Raw genomic sequence first — 23,355 nt, forward strand, 5'->3', positions numbered from 1 at the left:
AAGCCTAACAAATAAAATAACAAATAAAAAATAAAAAATAAATATTTTTTATGCCACAAAGTTTTGCACAATTGATGTGACCCATATTTCTGCATGACTTGTGTTTTGTGCACCTCTTAACACAGGCTCACTCCCCCATTCCCATGCGTGTGTGTAAAGTTGTCTATGGCTACCTCAACGTCTGGAGAGTGAGGCACTGGCTTTTCCATCTGACAGTTCCACCAGCTGGTTCTTGTAAAGTTTACCACTAGGTAATCGAATACTTTCATATGCTTAATGTCACAATTATCTAACGCTGTGAGAAAAATGTGTTGCTTATTTTTGTGTGTGTGTGTGTACATTTCATTTCGACCTGCCTTAAGCCCCACACAGCGCCTCTGTCTTACTCTCTCTGACCTGCTGACTGTTTACTTGCACTTAATGTCCTGTTCATATCATGTAATGTCATTCCTCTGTAAATTCATGCATTGCGACTCCTGTATCTATGCATTTCTGTAACCTTACAAATTGCGCCTTGATGCCCCCGGGCCTGCGGGTTGCACGTTATAAATAAAATAAATACAAATTGCTTTGTTTTGTCATAGTTTATGTCAAATCCCTTCTCAATACTAAACTCCTGAAATATTTGGAATTGTTTTTATAAGGTCTGTCGGTGTTAAGGATACAAGGATGGTGTTGTATGCGAATAACAAACATGGAATGTTTCTTGGGCCAATGATGTTGTGTCAGCAGGTGCAAAGCAGCAATATAGCTCAGAGTAGCGCATGGGGCATTCCTTGTTCACATAATGTGCCTGATAACAGTATTCAATGTATGCCATCAAAGGCTGTGCCTGCTTAGATCAATGAATAGTAGATATATGTATATTTATTTGAGTGTAACATATATTTTAATTATTAGAGACAATCTAAATTATTCATCTACTGTGCTTATGCCCTCCATAAATCATGCTTGTAGTTTACCAAGGATCTATCATCCACCCACCTATTAGTCTCCCAAGTGCTGCTCTAGCAAAGATTTTCCAGGGAAATTGGGTGATAATTTGATGGCAGCTCTTGCCCCCTCTTTTTGTAAGGCACAACAATTTCCACCGTGGTCCATGATTTACAGATAGAATCCAAAGCGGTTATAGAGTTGCATGAAATAGGAGGCCCAGATCTTTGGCTTGAATTTAAACACATCCACAGGGATTTTTTCGAGCCTTGCGTCTTATTTTTTTTTTTGTGAGGTAATTGCCTGGGTGATCTCTGCCAGTGAGAATACCAGAGGAGCAAAATGATGCATGTTGCGAGCTCCAAAACCTGTGGCTAGATCCATTTAAGACTCTTGTTTCACAATATAGCTTACTGAAATAATCACACCATGTGTTTCCACTGATGTTTTCCTGGATGGTTCTTTCCTCCCCCACTGACTCTGAAGACATGTGTTTCCAAAACATTACTAGAAATATCCTAAAAAGCAGTCCTCCCACAGTGTCTGCGTGCTCTTTCTTTTTCTTAGAAATAACTTGCTGATAGTTATAAGTCACTATACATTTTTCCCATCTTCCCACAGCCTCCATATTTTTTATACACCATTGGTGTCAGCTTTTCAGCAATTTGCATTCTTTGTCTCGCTAAAGCCGTTTTATCTGCCGTACAGTGTTTCATTACCACGGTTCCAACTTTTTGCGCAAAATCCTGGATGGTCCCCAGCACTATGTCATCTGGTATAATAAAATAATACTAAAAAGTACTTTTTCTACGGGGTCCAAAATGTCCCAATCTATCTGGGGTAACACCGTTCCATGTTGTAACCTGATGCTGGCAATAGTGCTCTGAGGGTAGGCAGAGCCTATATTCAAAACTGCCACATGTGGACGGTGGTCACTGCTAAACCTTCTGAACACCCAATAGGCCCCATGTCCCCAAAAGCAAGACATTGTGAAGATAGGCCAAGTATGCCACAAACAAGAAAAACTCAATAACGGAGTGCATGAGAAAACCCAGCTTTATTCAGATACAAATGGCAACTGGGAGAGCGTACAAAACATATTCTCAAAATGGTGTTAGGAACAGCAATATTTTAAGTAAGAAAACATCACAGATAAAGTCATAGTAAGTATCATACACCTTTCTGCTCCCTTTTTTAATTTGTTAGTGGCATATAAAAAATATAGTTATTTATAAGTGAACATTCTACTATTGGCTCTTTCACAACTAGTAACTTCTAGATAGATCCTTCTACAAATGATACAATTCATTCTAGCATGCCATTGGTTGGCATTCTACTACACAAACCAATAAGAAGAACTTAGTTTGATTGGTTATTTGTTAATCTGGCCTCAAGCCCTTTTATGCAGTGCCAATGCACATGTTGGGGATGGAGAGATTGTTGAATCACTATGATCCAGTTAAAGAATTTACCCCCTTCTCGTTCCCAGGCATGATGCCTTAGATACCAGTCTGTTCCTGGCCTTGGCATAATGTTTCTATGCCTGAATGTACTAAAGAAGTAGAAATTGGGCCTGGAACAAATGACTATTGTTTCGATCATGTGGTGAAGGACCCCTTTTCATAACTCATTTTCATCAATTTTATTTGATTTTCTGCTGTCCTAACATGTGGGTGCTTTCCTTCGGCGGCCAATTGGGGTGCTGTATATTCATTCATTATGGGATCAAAGGCACGGTAGCCACTTGAACCTGGCATTGAAGGATATATTTATATATCTATTGCTACCTGCTGTGTGCCCTGGGAAACGTTATCTGGTGCTGTTTCAAATTGTAAGCAGAACTCCCCTCTGCACATTGACCTTGGTTCTTGACCTACTGTCTGAGTATTGTGTGGCCTGGAACTTTGTGTTAAGAAATTGTATGTAAGGCTGCAGTATTGGAAAATTGAGGCCTTGCATGGTTTGGTCTGCGTAATGGCAGTAGTTCTGCACTGCCTCCACCATGTTTATGTTCTTTGTACCTTGTGCCACCATTTAATTATTCCCTGTCCATGTATACTGCAATCTCTCCCTTCCTGCTATTCTCCATACTGCTTGTGTAACCCTGTCTGGTTGTTGCAATCTTTCTCTGCCTGCCCATCTCCATACTACGTGTGTTGCACAACCTGTTCTATTCTGAATGGTGGCTGCATGACCATTGGTGTTTTACTAAACGTTTCCCAGGTTGTGCTTTCTCTCATGCTTGGGAACTGGTGGGGGCCTGGCCAAACCAAGTACAGCTCTTATCTGCAGCATCACACTACCCCCTCTGGTCAAATTGTTGACCACACCTTCATCCTGTCATCTCCATCTTTAGGTATCGATATTTAACACCTACCTTCAAGCTACCTCCTGTTCTGCATACTCCTCTGACCCAAATGCCATAAAGAAGCACTTCTCCTCTCCTTCACAGTCAATCCCTTGCTGAGTATAATGCTCAGGGTTGAAAGGGGGCATGAACCTGGTGCCTGGGGGTCCAATAGGTATTTTGATGATGTGCATCTGAGGTGTTTCATCTGTATGTGGACGTGTACAACATTATCATTACCCAATATCACTGTCATCATGTGCAGTTCTACAACCTTCATCCCCATTTTCCTACACTGTACTACTATTATTTGTAACATGCAGAGACCTTTCAGAATCAATACCTGAACTGCTATTATTATGTTAAACATGTTACCTATCTATCCAGACAGGCACCCAAGTGAACAGAGCATTACACTAGTCATCATCTTCTGCTTCACTAGTTTCATGGACCATTTGTGTGTGCACATTTTGCAGGTAAATTATTGCTTCTGTCCAGCCCCCTTTCTGTTCATTGTGTGCTAGTTTGAATGTGCATCTGCTTGAGACCATTTCTGCCTCCTTCTGTGTCAATGCAGAAGTGGAGGACATACATGTATTAGAGAGTCATCAATCTGACAGCTCTCAGATCCTTCTTAATTGCATTGAGTCCTTTCTCAGTGGCATTTATGGCTTGCAGAAACTCCCGTCTAGTTATCTACAACCATCTGGCATGTACTGCTGTTTGCAAGTGTGGGGGTGGACCTCTAATTACCCCAATCCAAGTGGGTCCACCACCTAACGAAAAGTGCATGTCCTGTACATAAAGCAAGGTTACTGTTCAATTGTCTGGGGAGCAGTTAGATAGTACCACAGGATCAAACTAACCCATGTCTCAACAAACCATATCCATTGATATATTGGCCTTTCACCTTAACTCCTAATTGCACATGGTTTGCATAAATTCTTCAAGCGATATGAAGAAGGCTGAGTAGACCAGTTCTTCTTTGAACTAGCGATAACTATCTAATTCCCCAGATCCCCGTCTCCATTGGAACATTCTAATCTAAATAGTTGTAATTTCATCACACAAAGCACATATGAAAATACAATTACTTCAGCCCTGAGCATTGACTTACTGGATGCTTTAATGTTGGTCAAAAACAATTAGCGAAACTCTTCTGTTAAGCTCCCATGCATTCAAGAGATTACATCTGTTGTCTGTGATACTTATCAGACTATTAATCCCATGGCCGGTCCTTGAGCTGAGCTGACCATTGTGAAGGTTGAAGTTACTTATTAACCCATTCTCTTGCCTTTGAAACTCTGCAGAACCAGTTTCTCAAAAGTCAACCACCAAGGCTGCAAAACCAGAACTTCACAGTTACCTAAAATGCATCACACATCAGCTGCAGCTTTTCTGACTGTAGTCTCCGGTCTGCGTCCTCCGAGTCCCGGCACCAATGAAGGAAAAGCCACCCAGTGGTAGCTTTTGTTTACTACAGCTGGCTGGCTTTTCCTTCATTTGTGCCGCATAAGCAAAAGCCAGCACAGGCGGGCATCCATTTCACAAAATGGATGCACCCATGTGCTTGCTTTTGCAAATTTTGAGCTTGAATTGCTCAAAATTTTACATAGGGACTTGAAAAAAAAAATGCCAATCGTTTTTTTTAATATTGCCTATCTATTTTTTAAATAAAAATGTTTGGCCGGACCATCCCTTTAACTACACTGGATTAATATGAAATTGCGATCAGATCTCCACACCCCAGTCATCAATATGGGGCATGCAACATGAACCCTTCGTGCTCATGGGGACCGTTCCTAACCACCTCAACACAATACAGGGACAAGAAGCCATGATAAAACACATAGATGTCCTGCTAAATAGCCTGTGTTCAGGTGGCACAACATCTAGTGTGTTGATACATTTCCTTGAGAAATAATTGTCTCTTTATGTGCATTGTAGTTTTTTCTCTTTCTGGTCAACTTTTATTATAGGGTAGTTTCCTATTTGCACCACATCACTTTGGGGCATCACCAGTGCCGGTGCATGTAGCACTGCTAGTGAGCATGTACTACCCCAATTTGGTGGGAGCTGTATATAGGCTCTTGTACCACAGGCCCAATAGTGCTCCATCAATGCTGCTGTGCCTACTTTCATGCCTGGCATATGCATGATGTGTTTGCATCCTTCATTGTCTCCTACTTTCACTGTGCCATTGTTTCTTAAACACAGAAATGCATTCACTATCCTTGTTTTGTGCACTGGTCCTTTTTTGTTCTCTACCCATGTTAACAGTCTGGCATTTTTTTTCCATTCTTCTAGTCAAATCTCATTAGAATTTTCTATGGGGCAACATGAATATCCTATACATATTTTCTGCTCTGCATCCCATTATCAGTTCCACCCAACCGTGAGAGATAAACACCTATCCTGTTATGTGTAACTGTGGTCTTTCCCAGTAGAAAAGTATCTAATTTCCTTGATAGTCAGTACATTTCAATAATGGATGTTCACTTATTAATAGGTTCCCCTCTTTATGGCCCTGACAATGTATATTTCATTGCTTTGTTTACTATTGTCTTTTCTTTGATACAATAGTCTTCATAAACGGAATGTTGCTTTTGTCACCCATTAAATACGCCAAACATTCCTGGAATTGTTCCCTTGTTTTGCATAATGCAATGGGAGATAAGTTATGAGCCCTGTTTACTGGTATTTCTTCAACCACGAACAATCTGGAAACACTCAAGGCATATGAATGAGTGAGCACACGAAGCAGTTCTCATCCGATTTCTCCCTTCCAACTTTAGTCATATGCCTATACCATAGGTTATTAAGTGTTTTTTAGCATATGCTTCAAAGTTTTGATTCACAAGATATTCAACATTAATCACATTTCGCCTAACTCGTGTCATTCCTTCACTCATGCTCAACTTCTTTGATACTATTATCACTAAAAACTCTTACTGCCATAGTGTGGGAAAACCAGAAAAAAACAGAAGGAAAAAAAACACTGACCATTATACTAAGAGTCCATTTTCTCTGTATATCTCTTTCTCTGCACATGTTGAGATATTAGAGAAACAGTGTCCTTCACGCTTCACATTACTGGTCAGCTCTCAGTCTCACCCTTGTCAGGGGTCTGGTCACCTCTTTTTCTTCTTCTTGCTCCCCTTTGTCGGACAGGTGGGCAGTGCTTGTACATCTTTTCACATCACCTATATGCACCCACGCTTTCTTTCTGTGTACTTTTACTGAAGTTGGGGTTGTTTACTGGACAGAATATGGGCCTTTAAATCATATATTAAATCACTGTGGCACAGTCTGCAGGGAGTATTACAGCATTTCCACCTACAATTCCCCCTCTGTTGTTGTTGGTTGCTTTTTGGCCCTCTTTCCTCACGTTTAATGGTCGAGAAATTGATTTTAAACATTTAGTCATGGCAGTTAAATAATCATGCATTTTGTCTCCTAACACAGTCATTGAACTGTCTGCATCCAATCAAGCAGGAGCAATAGGTATTTGCATAATTATGCCTGTCTCTATTTCATAGGGCATGAGATGGTGGTCTGAGCCTGGCTGACTGTGTAATGCAAAAATAGCCAGGGGAAGGCAGTACAGCAATTATTTGTTTAATTAATGTGTTCCTTCAACAGGCCATTGTGACATTCCACAATGCAGTTGGCCTGTGGATGATAAGCAGATCAATGCTTGTGCTTAATGCCAGGCAGAGATTTTATTTCAGAAAATAACTCATTCACAAAGTGTTGTCTGTTATCTGATTGCAGCACTTATGAGGAATTTAACATTCAACTTATTGTCTTCATGGGTCCATGGTCCTGCTTCTATCCAGCATGAAAACGAACATACTACCACAATCATGTTTTGGTATCAATTACAATTTTAGAGCATATTGACAAATGCAGAAAGGAGCCTGTAATGTGAGGTAATGCTCATATCACCGTTCTAAAGGTATGCTAGAAAGTAGCACATTTAACAGTAATTTTCATGCAGTTTGGGAATTAATCACTCCTCTGAGATATCTGCTGCCACATATTACATTGTGTTGTGTGCTGTTCAGTGCAATTGTTCTCATGCTACTGTAAGTTATTCAAAGGGCACTGCAGGCTTCTGTGTGTTATTCTGTCACCATATCAGGTTGATGTTGCATAAAGAGCATTCCTGCTTTATCCAAAGATTCTGTTCTATGTGTGGTGCGCATCAGTGCAGTTCCACTATTTGTGTCAATGGTAATGCACTATAGCCCTTCTTTCCCTCCATTTTGAGCACTATTTTATGTGAGGCAATTGCTATCTCTGCTAATTGTGGGAAATATGATTTCATTTTGCTTCTGCATCTGATGCTTCGTTACCATGGTAAATTAAGACTGCACCCTTAATGTGAGCTGCATGCTTCATCATGGCAGCCACCATGGGATATGCCAATGCGTCTAGTAATCTTCCTACTAGTGGAGCATGCTGCACTAGTGTACCATCTGCATGCAGGAAGCCCCTCCTTCTCCACTGTGACAGTCCAGAGTTTACTATAGACATTTTATAGGCAGAGCCAAAATATATCGTCACTACCTCGACCTCCAGTTGTTCGAATGCTGATATCATTGCTACTAACTCAGCAGCCTGCACAGAAAAATGTGTTAGTAATCTTGCACTTGTCATAATCTCAAAATCATCACCCTTACTTCTTACCACTGCTGATCCTGAATGCCTAAATCTAGTGCTCTGATCTATTGTCAATGAACCATCAACAAAGACCACCTATACCCCCTCTAACTTCATTTCCTATACCGGGGGTACATCATCATGTATGTCTGTATATGGAAAACCCATTTTTCATCCTCTAAAGGTTCAGCAATAAAACATGCAGGATTCACTGTGCAATATCTAACAATGTTTATTGATGTTTATTGAAGCCAAACACTCCGACAGAGAACAGTGTCTCACAACACTAGCCAAAGAGAAACACGCAATGAGGATGACCTGCGTCACCACTTTCACTTCCCTAAGCAATTCTATCAAAAAGACTATTCTCAACCACTGGGACAAACTCCACACAGAGGTCTTTAATCCCGAGAAACCTAGATTTGCTTTTAAACGCAACAGAAACTTAAGAGACCGCCTAGTGCACACATACGAAGACAAAACAAAAGAATAGGTAAGCCAGACAACTCTGTGGAATCTCCCACCCGTCAAAGGACACTTCAGATGTGGCAATAATTTGATGTGCTCGTTGACTAACAACATCAAACACATCAACCTCAAGGGCACAAGATGGACTTTTCCCAACTTCAGCAATTGTAAAACGAAATGGTCAGTATATGCCATCAAATGTTCGTGCGACTTGATCTACATCAGTAAATGTAAGAGAGAGATCAAACAACGAATTTGTGAACCACGCTCCTGTGTCAAAAATCTAGCTGAAGACAAACCATTAGTAGCACACTTCAAGCTGAAAAAACACAGCCACAATGACATCTTCTGGCTTGTCTTACAAACTGTTAACAACCCTTTCCGTGGAGGCAATCGAGATCTGTCACTTTGCAAACTTGAACAGAAATGGATATACCACCTTGACTCGGTTAAGGACGGCCTCAACATATCTATCGAGTGGAACCTTTTCTTTAACGAGTGACCTTTCCCCCCTTCACACCACCCCCTAGCCATATCCCGGCCCATGTCTACCATTTTTCAACTAACATGAGGAGCATGAGGAACATGAGGAATGGTTTTCAGTTCATATGTGCGGGTGCACTCTCCCCTTTATCTAACCCTGTAAACTCTATCTAAGTCCAATTAGCCCAGCTCCAGCTACCAGCCATCCATGTTGGTACACTAGTTTTTGTCCCCACGCACATCTAAGATCGATTCTTCATGGACTAATGTTCTTGATCTCATGTTTTCACTTTTGGCTTCAACCATCAAGAACCAGACATTGTATGTGCATGCATGTTTTTGCACCCCCTTAGTACTGTGCAACAATAAGTTATTTCTAAGTCACAAGTTATGTATATCTACAGCCTATAATACCTATTCACTGATATTTTTGTGTACATGTTCCCGTTTTGCATGAGTAACGTGTGAGCCAAGCACAACTACTGTTCTTATACTATGCAAATTTATGTAAAGTTAACAATGTCCCTGGAAAATGCCTTTTGGACAATATTTGTTGCACGAACAAATGCTTTTACCTGTTTAGTGAATCGATTGCTACAAGCCGTTTCTTCATGAGTAACGTGTAAGCAAAGTATAATAATTGCTCTTACACGATGTAAATTCATCAATAGGATCCTTTGGCTGTTTTCAGAACATATTTGTTGCACCTGCAAATGCATCCACTTTTACAGTAAATAGTTTGCTGCATGTCAAGAGATAATGGCATTTGGTTTATATCATATTCCATTACAGTGTTTCATTTTTTCAGACTCACAGACATCGAGTCCGAACACTACCATGGCTACCCCTCTGTTTCCGAGGCCCACACCCTCCTAGAAATGACCACGCGCTGTTTTCACTAACACTACTCCCCTTACGCATGCGCTCCACTGACCCATCATACATATACACAGCGCCGTCTGATACGCATGCGCTAGTAGCAGACCACATCGGGAGTCAGCAACAGAGCTCACGCTCTGAGGTAAGCTCAGTTTCACTAGAAGCAGACACGTTTTGCTAGCTTTGGCAATCTCTGTCCATGCATGCAGCAGGCACCAACGCTTGTAGCCCTTCACTACCTTCACCCCACCCCATGATGGCAGCCACCCTTTCCAGGCACCACATGCACAACTGCTTCATTTCTTAAATTCGGTTTGGTTCAAAAGTACTGAGGCAAGACCATCACCTCCTATGGGTCTTTTTCAGCACACATCCAGGTCGCACTCACAACGGCCTTTTTGTATGTGTGTGTGTGTGGTTTTTCCACTTCATTTCTTCACCGTAACTCTCTGGTCATATAAACACACCCTTAGTTCCAATCTGTTAAACTATCAGAACCCCCATCACCTTCCTCACCAACCGTGCCGATTTTCTCTGCACCTGCATGCCAATGCACTTACCTTCGCAGCCAGCCTTTGATGTTTCGAATACCTCACAATACCCACCCCTCTCCCACAGGACACCACGGCTTCATTCCATGAAAAGATAGGGTTTCCCTCTCATCTTCCTCTACCTGGATCCCATTTCTGCTACACCAGGTAATCCTACATCCAATTCATCCTCATATCTTAAATGCATTTTCTGCACACAAATTACATTGGGGTCTTCTAAATTGTTACAGAGACCACCAGCCCAATCTACGGACTTCATTCTCGCGCCAGTGATATATTCTACAACTGGCCACCTAACAACATTTAGCCATGACGCTCCTACTACCTTAGGTAGGTTTTCTTCTTTTTTGCAGTGTACCCTTGCGCAAACACTCTTTTTGCATTTTTAATTTAATTCCTCCCATGCCTAATGCTCCATCCCTTGTCTCACTATTTATAGGTGCCTGGCACTCTTCTAGCACCATAGTGCTCCAAGATTCCTTAGTCCTGAAGACAGTTCGGTGCAACAACCAGCATGTTTCTTATCCTGCAACCGCTGGCCGCTCCATCCACCCACCGTACTAGAAACACCTGATTTGTGTGTGTCGACAATGTTTTCGTATTGCCTCAATATTAGCAATACATGAAACTACAGTCACTTCAATGATACTAACCCACCTATATGCATAATCATTTGCAATTTGTATGCAATGTTCTTTCCTGTGCCTAGGATGACATATGTTTGTGTTTTAAAAAAAAGAAATTTGTGAAATTAATAAATTGCATTTTTTATGTCTACAAACAATCTACTCCCTTGTGTTCCGTGTAAGAGCTAACTGATACATGCTATCTTAGCTCCACTGCTCCCTAAAGAAAACTACCACAGCGTTAATGACAAGGGTAGCCTTTGACTCCATTTCTTTTTCTACAATTTTGCCCTAACCCTCAGGAGTCAGGCCACCTTCAAAAAGAGAGGGTTCCCTGCCCTTATCTCATACATTGTATATTATAACTTCATATCCAGATGTTCATTGTGTAGTGAGTGTGGACTTTCATTTTTCAAGAATGGCAACTAGGTCATGCTCTACATACAACATTACTCTACAGCTCATAGTTATTGAGGATGGTTTGTCTGTTGCAAAGGCTGCTGCAGCCAGTGCTTATTCACATGTGAAATGCCCTCTCATCGCTGGATATAAGATCCCACTGTAATATGGCAATAATGTGCTCCCCATTGTAGTGTTTTGCATGAGGACAGTATCTATTTGAATATGTGAATAGATACAATTATTCCTTGTTATCTGGTATTCCTAACATGGGAGATTTACTTGTTTCAGTACCACAAATACATTGATCATCTTGTCTAGCCACATTATGGGGCCGTGCACTTTCTGTGCTTTCAATTCTTCTAAAAGGGGATGAACATACATGCAGAGTCACAGTCACATAAAAATAATAACATATCCCCAGGAATTGCTGTAATTCTATCTTAGTCTCTGGACAGGGCATTTTTGTAATTTCATCTGATTTTTCAGGTGTCACCCTCCTCCTTTGTTTGATATTATCTGGCCCAAATATAATACTTCTTTCTGGCAATACTGCAATTATTCTTTGTCCACCTGGTATCCTTTTCAGCCAATACTTTTAATAACATTACTGAGTCTGCCCTAGACTCTTCCTCTGTTACTGCATAATAGCAAATCATCCACATACTGTATAATTGTACTGGATGTCTGTACGTTTTCCGAGTTCATCTGTAGCACTCTGTTGAAGACAGTGGGGGACTCAAGGTACCCCTGTGGGAGTCTTGCGTGTTGGAGTCTAATCCTGCAATATGTAAATGCTGTAAGATATTGAGAGTCTATGTGCAATGGGATGGAAAAGAAAGTTGTTTTATTTGGTCAAGCACTGTAAAGTGTGTAGCAGTGAGTAGTATGCTACAGAGAATTGTAGCCAGGTTGGGCACAACTGTAAATTCCACCTCCTCAATGTAGTTCAAAGTGCGTAAATCCTGTATACATCTCCAAGACCCTCTTTTGGCTTTTTTCACAGGGTACACCGTAGTGTTTCATGGGGATTCAAATGGCACAATGAGAGCCTATCACATCAAGGCAGCAATCGATCTATAAGTGGCTTTGTCTGCCTTCTTTGACATGGGATACTTTTAAGCTTGGGGTAATATTGCACAAGCACAGGTGAGGACAAGAACATTAACAGAAATATCGTGGGAAAGAATGGGAAGTCAAAGTGAGCAACATTCAGGACAGCGAAGAACTGGAAGAAAAAGGAAAAGCAAGAAGACACAACTCTTAGTACAAGGGTATACGAGACTGGAACAGCAAACTAGAACCGAAACCAACTAAGGACCGAAACCAAGGAACACCAGACTGAATTATAGGCCAGGAACAAGAAAACTCTAGGCTAGGATAACAAGGACTAAACTGCAGACTGATAACAAGGAACTGCACCTATGGACTGGAATTACAAGAGCAGGGCAGCAAACAGATGACAAGGGTACTCAGGACTGGAATATAGGAAGCTAGATCCAGGTAACACAAACTATGGGCATAGAACAAGGAACTGCAGGCCGAGAACATGATAATTGGTGGAAGATAGGGGCTGCAGACAGGGGCTAGCGGACTGCAAGAAGGGGAGCAGGACTGCAGAGCAGAAAGCACAGAGGTGCTGGGCAGAAGGCAGGGGAGTTAAAGCCAAGTAGCAGGGCTGCAAGCAGGGATCACAAGACACTGCAATTTGAGCAGGTTCTGGAAGCAACAGGACACAGCATACATCCAAGGATTAAAGAACAAGGGGCTGTGAGCAAACTCAGTGCAAAAGCCCTGTGCATCTGCAAGTAGCTGCTTGAATATTGACCTGTCCTTTGCTGAGGCAGGCTCATTAGCAGCACCTGGAGCAGTACACCTGAAGGTAATCTGCCTCCCCCTCTCTGGTCCTGAGAAAGTAAAAATAGTGCTGGTCTCTAAGGTTTTTCGAGATTGTAGTTGTAAGACTGCTGCATAAGAATAGACAGGGAATGCGAACTAAAGCACCAAAGTCTTGCAAATGGAAAGCAATGCCAAAAAATATAAATGGGTATTGTCGAGGGAGGATTATGGAGATGAATGAGTCCCAAAGAATCCATGATGGGTGCCATTTGATGCTGCAGTAGCACAGTCATGGCATGCGTCCATCATTATTTGTGACAGTGGAAACCTTCCTTCCATAACAGAAGATTGTGTTGTCCCTGCATCAACCAGAAAAGAGAATGTCCTATCCCTTATTGTCACTCCCACCCAGGGTTCCTCTTCCTGGTTGGGAGATATTGATAGCACTGGACACATCAAGCTTCTCTGTGGGCTGTCCTATTGGGGGTAGATGCTCATCCATGTTCCTGTAAAGTGATTGGCTCCCACCAATGCCTCAACCTATGTCTTGGAGATTGTGGCAATATATTCCTGCTCCACGGTTCAAACTGTTGTGCTTGCATTTGTAATGGGTGCCGTGATCACTGTTGTACTTGTGGCTGCTGTATCTACGCCTCTACTGCGGTGGTGTCTGGTGCGTGTGCAGCTGCATTTGTGGCTGTGTGTTATTTTGTGGAAATAGTTGTGGTTGCGTGTATTGGAATGTGGCCTACTCTTGCTTTGTCTGTGTATAACATGGCAGGGGGATGCAATCTCCTCCTAGGGCCAGGTTGTTGTAATCATTGTTTCATTCCCCTCTGCTCGTACACAATTGTGCATATTGCCCTGTCCTTTCACACATCCAACATTATCCTCCGTACCCCCAAAATCTGTCAGAATGCAGTATCATCCCATCGGAAGCACCTCTATATCCACCTCCAAACTTGTAGCCTCTCCCTGTCGGTACGCAGCACCTCCCCCGGGGCTAATAGATATTTCTCTTCTCCCTCCAAAATATCTTCTTGCCTCCTGCTGTTGATTTTCTTGCTGAATATTTTCTCCCCCAACATTCATTATCATTGCTCCATCTATTGTTATTTGCAATCATTTCTTTTGCACCAATGTAGCTTCCTTTCTTTGCCTCTCTTCTCCCTTGTTCCTTTCCTTCTCGAGTTTCATTCAGCAATAATGAACAATATTCAACTGTGTTTTCATTTCAATCCCTACAATTTTCTTTATCTGTTTCTGAACTTTTTCAGGAAGACCCAGGCATTGAACATCATAAAACACAGGTATATTTTTGTCCCAACCCTCCCTTGTTTCTAAACACCACTAATCTTGTATTTCTTGTATATATGTCGCTGGATCCTCCTCTATCCTCAGTTTGTGTGTTATAATCAACACATGCTTACCGTATCTGGGTATTGCACCCTCAATGCCCTCCAAATGTCCATAAATCATCTAACTGTTCACATAATATTGAAGCAAGTAAACTCTTCACGTTCACGACTGTCTATGTCATTCATGCTGTCCTTTATTCTAGCTCATGAATCCACTTTCCTGCCCCTGATGTCAACAATGATATGTTTTATCTGTTTGTGGCCACAGTGTATACTGAGCCATCCCCCTTCCCTTTTTTTTGGGCAAGGGTAACTGCGTCATCCCTGCCTTGCATACGGGTGCAACTGCACTCTTCGTCTCCTTTGAGACTGTTGCCATGCAGTTTGTTTGACGCCTGGCATATTCCATAATCTGTTCACATGTGGTGTTTTCTTTCCTGAATTTATTGGGAGAAACTCTGGGAGTGATGTCCTGCCACTGTAGCTTTTTTCAGGTGCACTTGTACGAGGCGCTTGTGTTGCCTCCTCCTCCGATTCCTCCCCTTCATTTTCCCACTTATCTTCCTCTCACTCTACCTCTTTTATCATCTCACTGCTGATAACCCCAAGACTTTCCCTTATATACACACTCCTCTTTCTAGCCCCTCTATTATGTTTCTGCTGACTTCAGCAACCTCCCTTATGCTCTCTTCTCCTTCTCTGTCCTCTGTCACCCTTCTACTAATGCTAGCTTTAACCTCCTCCTGTACTCTTCTCTCCTTCTCTCCTGCTCATTCTCTCTTTCCAAGGTTTTCATGTTATTGTCAGTTCTCTGTCCATCCATTTTAAATAATATCTGTCCTCCCACCCACTTGTCTGGTGAAACTGCTGCTCCTTCGTCCACTCCATTTATGGTATTCACAGTTTTCAAGGCTTCCTTTAGCTGTGATTCATAGACTGCACCCTTTATAATGTTCTACTCGTATTGCTTATGTGCTTTATGTGCCATCTGATTTTTACTTTCCCTTAACATCACCTTCAACTTCCAGGGGCACATATCAGGGATTACTGTAACCTGCAGCGGCTTGCAATGGATATATTCTTGGCACAGTTGAAAATAGAGGGCCTGGTTGAGGAGGAGGCGATGTGAGCTGCACACAACCTTCACCATCTCTTCTACCTATAGCTTCTTTTTTTGATCTGCTCCTCTTACTCAAACATCTTCCATAATTTGAGTATGCTTATGCTGCTATGTGTGTGTCGCGTTTAAGTATGTATACATGTGTTTCAGCACATCCTTCAAGTGTGTCCCTTCTTGATGCCATGGCTGAACCAACTTGCGGGCCGTGTCTTTGACCCATTGTACATGGTATTTAAGGATATTTTCTTTATACTGGGTAAGTGACCTACACAAATGAGCAAACAGTGGTGTATGTGATGATAATAATATAAAAACTCAACTTGCCATGAATCTAACAATTGCTGTTTCAACACACTCACACGCTTCCTTTCCTTTTCTCACCCCAACCCTCACAATTATTTACAGTATCAGCACAATGACCTCCCTAACTCACACCAACAATAGATAATCTCAATCTATTCTATACTTACCTCCAACCAATCCTAACTCCTACTCTACCAACTCACAAAAGCACCTCTACCACCCTATTATAAACCAAAACAAGACCAACAACAACCAACATCAAATAAAATCTACTCAACACATCTGTTTACTCTTTATACATCTCATCTTTTATTTCTTTTACCACCCCTCCAAAGGAGGCTCAGCTTTACATCCTACCATGGGATCTTCCCCAACTCCTGTTGAAAGTATCTATTTTTCTATCTCTCTTCAATACTCTTTTTCAACTTAACAACAACAACTATACCCTCCCCTGCAGGTATTTTCGTGCACAGATATACTCACATTCTATTATCCCTGAGGTCCATCTGCATTGAGTCTCCTCTATCTGCCTGCTCTGCCCTCTAAGCCCAGCGTACCATCTGAGAGACCAGACAGGACTTACAGGAACTGGGCTCCCACTAAGCAGTCTTTAGGTGTGCACTTGAACCACTCCCTGGAGACTGGCTCTGCTGTCCAAGGGAGATGCAGGGAAGCGTCCTCAAGACACTGTGTATCTCAGCAGAGTCTCCAAATGTTACGATAGGTCTAAGTATACCAAATAAGAGAAATACTCAATAACAGATTAATTCCAAGTGCACGAGAAAACCCAGCTTTATTCAGATACAAATGGCCACTGGGAGAGCACAAAAAATACAATCGCAAAATGGTTTTTCGGAACAACAAGGTTTTAAATAAGAAAAATGGCATAACTAATATCATAGTTAGTAATTATCATAACAATTACTGCTCTCTCATTTCATTTGTTAGTGGTACATGTTAGGGAGAATTCTCCAGAATGGCTAATTTCCATTACCTACTGAGTCCCTCAGCAGCTTTTCTGAATTTCTAGGATTTTATTTTTCACCTGGTAAGAGTGTGAGCCTTTTTTCCCACTCTTACATGTGTTTTTCTGTTTGTGTTTAACATGTTTGTGTTCATAGACTGTGGAGCCTCACCTACTCTATATGCATGATGTTTTCACTGTGTATTAAAGAGCACCTTCAGTGCAGTGACACAGGGTTGTCTTTTTAGACTTCCCAACTAAGACTCAATTTTCTGGGACTGACTACTGTCTCTTAGAACATGTAAAAGTTGCCATTGACTTTATTACTCTTTTTAAAACCACAGACCCAGTACAAACTATCTTACATAGAGTACTGGAAAGGGTTAATAGTTATCCCTTTGTGTCTGTTTCTCATGGAACATTGTTTTGTTCCCTTTTCATTATGATTTGGCTGGTGGCAGTGGTAACTATACTATTTTTCCTACCGCGGTTATTTTATATAGCCTTGGTATAGTTTTAAGCTATCTTGGTAACCTCAAACTTAAACCCGCTGGACCATATTTACTTTTCTACGGTTCCGGGTGGGTTTATTCACCATTTCTTTTTGTAAAAGTCTTTCTTGTGTTTTATTCTGCATGCCAAACCAGGTTTGGTTCCTTTGTTCGCTGACTTTTTGCGGGCTTCTGCACAGAAGCCCTACTTAGGCGCCTGAAAGTCTGAGGAGGACAGTATGTGAGGGATGGGTTTGAGACTCCCTGCACAGGGACTCCTTGGAGACCCAGGTCACACTCTAGTATGATTGGCTGTGGTGACTGTCCCGGCGGGACAGCCACCCTGCTGTATGATTGACAGCTAGACTGGGTCAATGGGGGAAAACTGTATAAAAAGCAGGTCTCTGGGACTGAGAAGGCAGAGTCGCCACTGGATCGAGAGAACCAAAGAGAAGCTAACAGAAGAGGACCTCTACCGCGGCTGAGCCTCCCGGTGAAGCCCTGCTGTGGGTCCGAATCTCCAAACTTCGACGACAGGGAATATCTGCAAGGAATCTTCTCCCCTTGAGCTGTTGTGAACAACCAGTTCATCAAACTGCAAACCAGGCCTTCCTCCTCTGGTCGAATTTGCTGTGCACAGCTACAGTGAATCGTATAGCCAGGAGGAACGGGCCCTGCTTGTGTTTTAAGGAGTGCACCTGTTATTCGTCTCATTGCTCCGCTGCTGGATTCTTCCCTGGGCAGTGCAGGACCTTCCAGTCTTCCTCCTTCTTGTCAGTCCGACAGTCGCTTCAGGAACGTGAGCCTGCAGGAAGTGCCAGGAACGTCGGCCTCAGCTACAACATTCTTCTGCTCTAAAGGTACTGTGCTAACCCAGTTGTTTGTTTCATCCAGCCACAGTGAAAGTGTGTGAAATCTTTCGCCAATGTGATGGCTTGTACTTCTTTATTCTTTAAAGTACCTTTTTGTCCAACCAACTTCATTCTGAACTCTTGGTAAAGACTTAACCGCAAACTACCCTGAACTGCGTGATCCTCTGCAAAGACTTTGGTCCATTGACTTTGGCCCTGGCCTCTTGATTTGATTTACTCACTGTAGTTACTTTTTCTAGATTGCCCTGCTTACTTACTTGTTGGTGCTGCTCAACTTTTGTCTAACTTTGTTTTTCCTTCCCTTTTAAATTACTGGAGTGCCATTTTGCTCACACTTCATTTTGAGCCTAACTTGTCCAGAATCTATTGGGTGTGGTGTAGTGTATTAGAATCAGGATTTTTCAACTGCTTGATAATAGTGAAATGTTTAATAACTGATGTGTAAATAAATGTATATTCTTTTACTCTGAAACCTTGCATCAGTGTTTGTTTGAATCATGCTGTCCTTTGTGTAACTATTGATGCTGCTCACTTTACTCTTGAGATACGTCTGGCTGCTCAGCCATCGCTACCACTTTACTGTGTGGTACAGGCTTGTACCAAAGGTGAATTTGTACTGTCACGTGTAGTCCTAATTGTGTGTGGTGTTCCCAAAAGGTACTGCATATAATTCTGCCTAACAGTACATAGAACATATAGTTATCTATAGGTGAACCTTCTACTATTGGTTCTTTCACAACTACTAACTACTCCTTTATAAATCCTTCTAAAAAATGATACAATTCAATCTAACATACCATCGGTTGGCACCCTTCTAAACTAGTCCATAAGAAGAACTATCTATTTGGGCCTGGAATAAATGACCATTGTTTCGATCACGTGGTGAAGGACCAATGTTAAGAACTAATTGTCATCTATTTGTTGGATTTTCTGCTGTCCTAATGTGTGGGTGCATTCCTTCGGCGGCCACTTGGGGTGCTGTATATTCATTTGTTATGGGATCAATTATCATGGTAGCTATTTGCACCTGGCATTAAATAATATATATATTTCTCACTGCTACCAATTGAAACTAATACACTTTTATACTTGCATGCTGTGTGCCCTGGAAAACATTATCTGGTGAAGTTTCATCTTGTAAGCAGAACTCCCCTTGGTATACTGACCTTGGTGCTTGGGCTACTGTCTGAGCATTATTAAGCCTGGACTTTGTGCTAAATAACTTTATGTCAGGGTGCCATATTTGAGAATTGAGGCCTTGCATGGTTTGGTCTGAGTAATGGCAGTACTGTTTGCTCTTTCTCCACCATGTTGGATTTCTTTGTGTCTTTTGCATGCCACCATTTAATTATCCCCTGCCCGTGTATGCTGTAACCTCTCCCTACCTGCTCAACTCTATTCTACTTGTATAACTCTGTCTGGTTATTTTTCAACCTTTGCCTGCCTGCCCATCTCTATACTACTTGTATCGCCAAACCTTTCTTGTTTTTAATGGCGGCTGCATGACCATTGGTATTTTATTGAACATTTCTCAGCTTGTACTTTCGCTCATGCTCAGGAACAGGTGGGGGCGTGGCCAGACCCAGTGCAACTCTCATCTGCACCATCACATTATAATCAATACTGCTCATGCATTTCCCCTCTACAAAAGTTGGCCTAGCAGGTGAGTCACTATTTTCCCTACCATTGCAAACTCTTAGGCTTGAAGTGGACCAAGGTGACACTTTTAGTCCCTCCCTATAGACTTAGTCTGTTGTAGAAATGTTAGATAAATCTCCTGCAGTTCTGGGTTATCACAATCTACTGGTATGGGCACAGCATTCAGGGCAGAATCAACCCAGATTTCCAAACCTCAACTCAGACTACCTCCTTTGTCTTGTGTGGCGGGCACAAGCAAGTGTAGTCCTGGTTATAATGGGCATAGTTGCCCATGTTTCTTAAAAACCATTTGTTTAGCTGGTGTGTCCTGATGAAATTGCCCCATCTGTCACATTTTTTGCTAGGCCAGCAATATTCAAAGATAACAGGTGCACGATGCATGCAGCCCAATTCTGTCCAAATCGCAGGGGTTCATCCTTCAATGATCGTCTTCTGCTTGGCTGAAGAAAGCCACCAGTTCCTCTCCTAATATCCCACACCCAGGGAATGAATTGTGCTGAAACAAGACAATTCCCATTCCGTGTAGAACTAAGGTACAAACCCCGCCCCAAGTTCAGAAATTCTCTGCCCTGAACCTTTCAAATGTACGATATTCAGCAACTTTAAAAACCACATCTGAAAGTGTTTGGACATGTCAAACTGAATAAAATGGTCCAAAGTTGTATACATGTCTCATGCTTCGCACGCATTTTACTGTCTGGATGACTATTCCGACAAATGAAATGAGCACCATACTCAGTGTGCATTGCATGATCAGAAGGCATACACATTTGAATTATTATCATAGACATGTTTTATAATTTGGTGGCCATTCTTATGTTCCCAAAATGCATTGTGTTTTTGTGCAAAGCAGCCAGCATCCTACATATAGGGCATACACATTATTGGACACCTAGCTCCGCCCCTCAGTGCCACTCACACCACTGACAATCCACAGCTCACCTACCCTGCGCTGCCTGCTGCCCCTTACCCCCCACGTGAGGAGGGGCTGGGGAGGAAGCTCGCCCAGTAAATTGTGTCAATTTCCAACACTGCATCTCCTGATCTGAATGGGGACCCCAGTCCACCACTGGAACGACCTGTCCAATACCGGACAGCCCATTCCTTCTGCAACTGTCAGCAACTGTGACATCCCTCTGGCCGGAATATTTATTCCAGATGTCTGCATCCCCTACGCCGTTCCAGCCATTTCACCCAATGTGCATTGGGGATGTCTGCATCCCCTACGCCGTTCCAGCCATCTCACCCAATGTGTATTCGGGGTGACTGCCACCCTCTACCCAGTTCCAGTCATTTCGCTCAATGTGTATTCGGGATGCCTGCCACCCCCTACCCTGTTCCAGTCAGTTCAATCGCAGGGGTATTTGCTGTGTTCTTGAAAGAGGCCTGCGGGACTGCCAGAACATACAGGGCTCTCCATCATACCTTGGCCAGGAGGAAGAAGATAGAACCGAAACAATACAACAAAGGCAGAGCTTAAAACAAAGTGGAACCCTTTTGAACATTTGTGTTGCTATAATCGCTATCTGGACCATAGTAGTGCACCCACAAGTTGTTTAAAAGGATACTAATGACGCTTGCCTACGTGTGTTGCAGTGGAAACGTGTACTAAATACAATACAGAGAAAATAATGAGTAACTCATGTTTTCCCTTCAGTACTCTCCTTAAGAAATGCAGTGCTGCTGCTCATACAGGATTTCAATGGGAGTCCCTCTGCACTGCTGCCCATATGAACTGACCAGTGCCCCTAAAGCAAGTTAGCTAGGGATGGAGGAGGTTGGAAAATATCTCACTTCCATAAATTCGTCCAGGATCACACAAGCTATCCTCAGATATACTGGGGACGCTATCTAAGTGGATGGCAAAGCTGAATAAAACGCGTGTCAAACGATAGCAAACTGAGCAGTGAGAACAAATGAACGATTAGATATCTTCCCAGAGAATGCAATTGGAGTATTCATTCTTTGGTAAATTATGGTATTGCATAAAGTCTGCTGCTGTTCTTCAAGAAGCAACACCTGATTGCCTCAGGGCTATAGAATGTAGCTTATATGTTGTCTTTTGTATTTAATGAAAAGCATGTATACACACGTAACATGTTTAGAAAGAGCTTATAATATTAGACTTGCGAAGAGCAAAGCCTTTTGACTTGGAAGTGGGTTTACAGATATGACTATATAGGACCTCTGTTTCAAAGGAAAAAGGAATTAATGTAGCATATTGCACAACTGGCTTTTGTATCAGTTACACGGCTGAGAAATAAAATAAAAACGTGCATGTTACTAACTGGGTCCAGTAGAAACTCTTTATAGTTTCTTCTGGGTCCAATGGTGATATATGTTTTTTGTACACCTTCTGAATTGCTATGAAATACATTCAAGTGGCGAGATAGTTGTTGCAATGGAATCTTCATTGTGTAAAAGCTGAAAAGAGATACATGGTCCAAAGACTCAAAACCCATAGGCCACCATGGGATCCAGTAGAAATAGGTTCTTAGAAGTCAACTGTAATTTCAACAAGCATTAGCTGCTCATAGCAAGGTCTGCCATAACTAATGTCTGCTGGCACTGGCAAAATATTATTTTTCTTAAATTCAAGGTGTCTTGGTGAAAATTCCACTTGAGCACTTTCAACAGGGTTCTACTGCATCTATTATCATATTGGTATGTGAATACCTCATGTACCGCTAATAACAAACTGTTGTACTTCACTGGCTGTGCACTAAACAGCCCTCCCTCTCCCTTCAAGTACATCTACAAACATCGCCCCCAGCCCCACAATTCCCAGTGCTCTTCACCCATGCTACGTGATTCCCTACTCCTGATTCCCTTGCACTGTCAAATCTGCTTCCTGCAAAACCGCCTTTTACATGTTTTGCTTTGCATTTCTGCAGGCGAGGGTGCAGTAGGATCGACACGTTACCTCCACCAGGGTTTTCTGAGGTCGCTTGAGGTTGATCTGGAGCAGGTTTCCAATCACAGGCAAAGGTCTGGGTCCTGGCGGGAATTTCTGGCCGCTGCTTTTCTTCCAGCCCTCCCGAACACTTTTTATACTAGTAAAAATCCAAAGGAACACCAACACGATCAAAATTAATCAGGTGGTGTACATTTTTCTTAGAGGTGGTTTTACGACAGAAAAAAAGGTTCATCGGAAAAAAAACACTATTTCCTTCAGGCACCCAAGCCCTTTCTTCTCAGCACTTGTTTCTGTAAACCTATAAATAGAGCCTCGTCACAAATGATTAATTGCTGTGACCCTGGGTGCTTCTTTGCTTAAACCTCGCTTGTGTTTACTCTCTGTACTTTGAAACATTAATTTGACTCTGAAGGAGAGCTACTTTCGTAAAATATCTCGGTATTTGCACGAACAAGAAATCTGCCCTCTGTGAAATCCTCTT

General features: G+C 42.1%; 1 protein-coding gene across 3 annotated transcripts in view; it reads right to left on the reverse strand.

Annotated features, from left to right (window-relative positions):
• LOC138453176 (cytochrome P450 2K6-like) overlaps window positions 1-23,138 on the reverse strand; it is a 346,951-nt gene extending 323,813 nt beyond the window's left edge. For all 3 annotated transcript variants that reach the window (XM_069605773.1, XM_069605771.1, XM_069605772.1), the window contains exon 1: window positions 22,881-23,138. The gene's annotated coding sequence lies outside the window, so the exon portion shown is untranslated. The remainder of the gene's footprint in view (window positions 1-22,880) is intronic.
• Window positions 23,139-23,355: the final 217 nt, after the last annotated feature.

The sequence above is a fragment of the Ambystoma mexicanum genome, chromosome 4p (genome assembly GCF_040938575.1).
Source record: "Ambystoma mexicanum isolate Mex_15411 chromosome 4p, UKY_AmexF1_1, whole genome shotgun sequence".
Classification (NCBI taxonomy): domain Eukaryota; kingdom Metazoa; phylum Chordata; class Amphibia; order Caudata; family Ambystomatidae; genus Ambystoma; species Ambystoma mexicanum.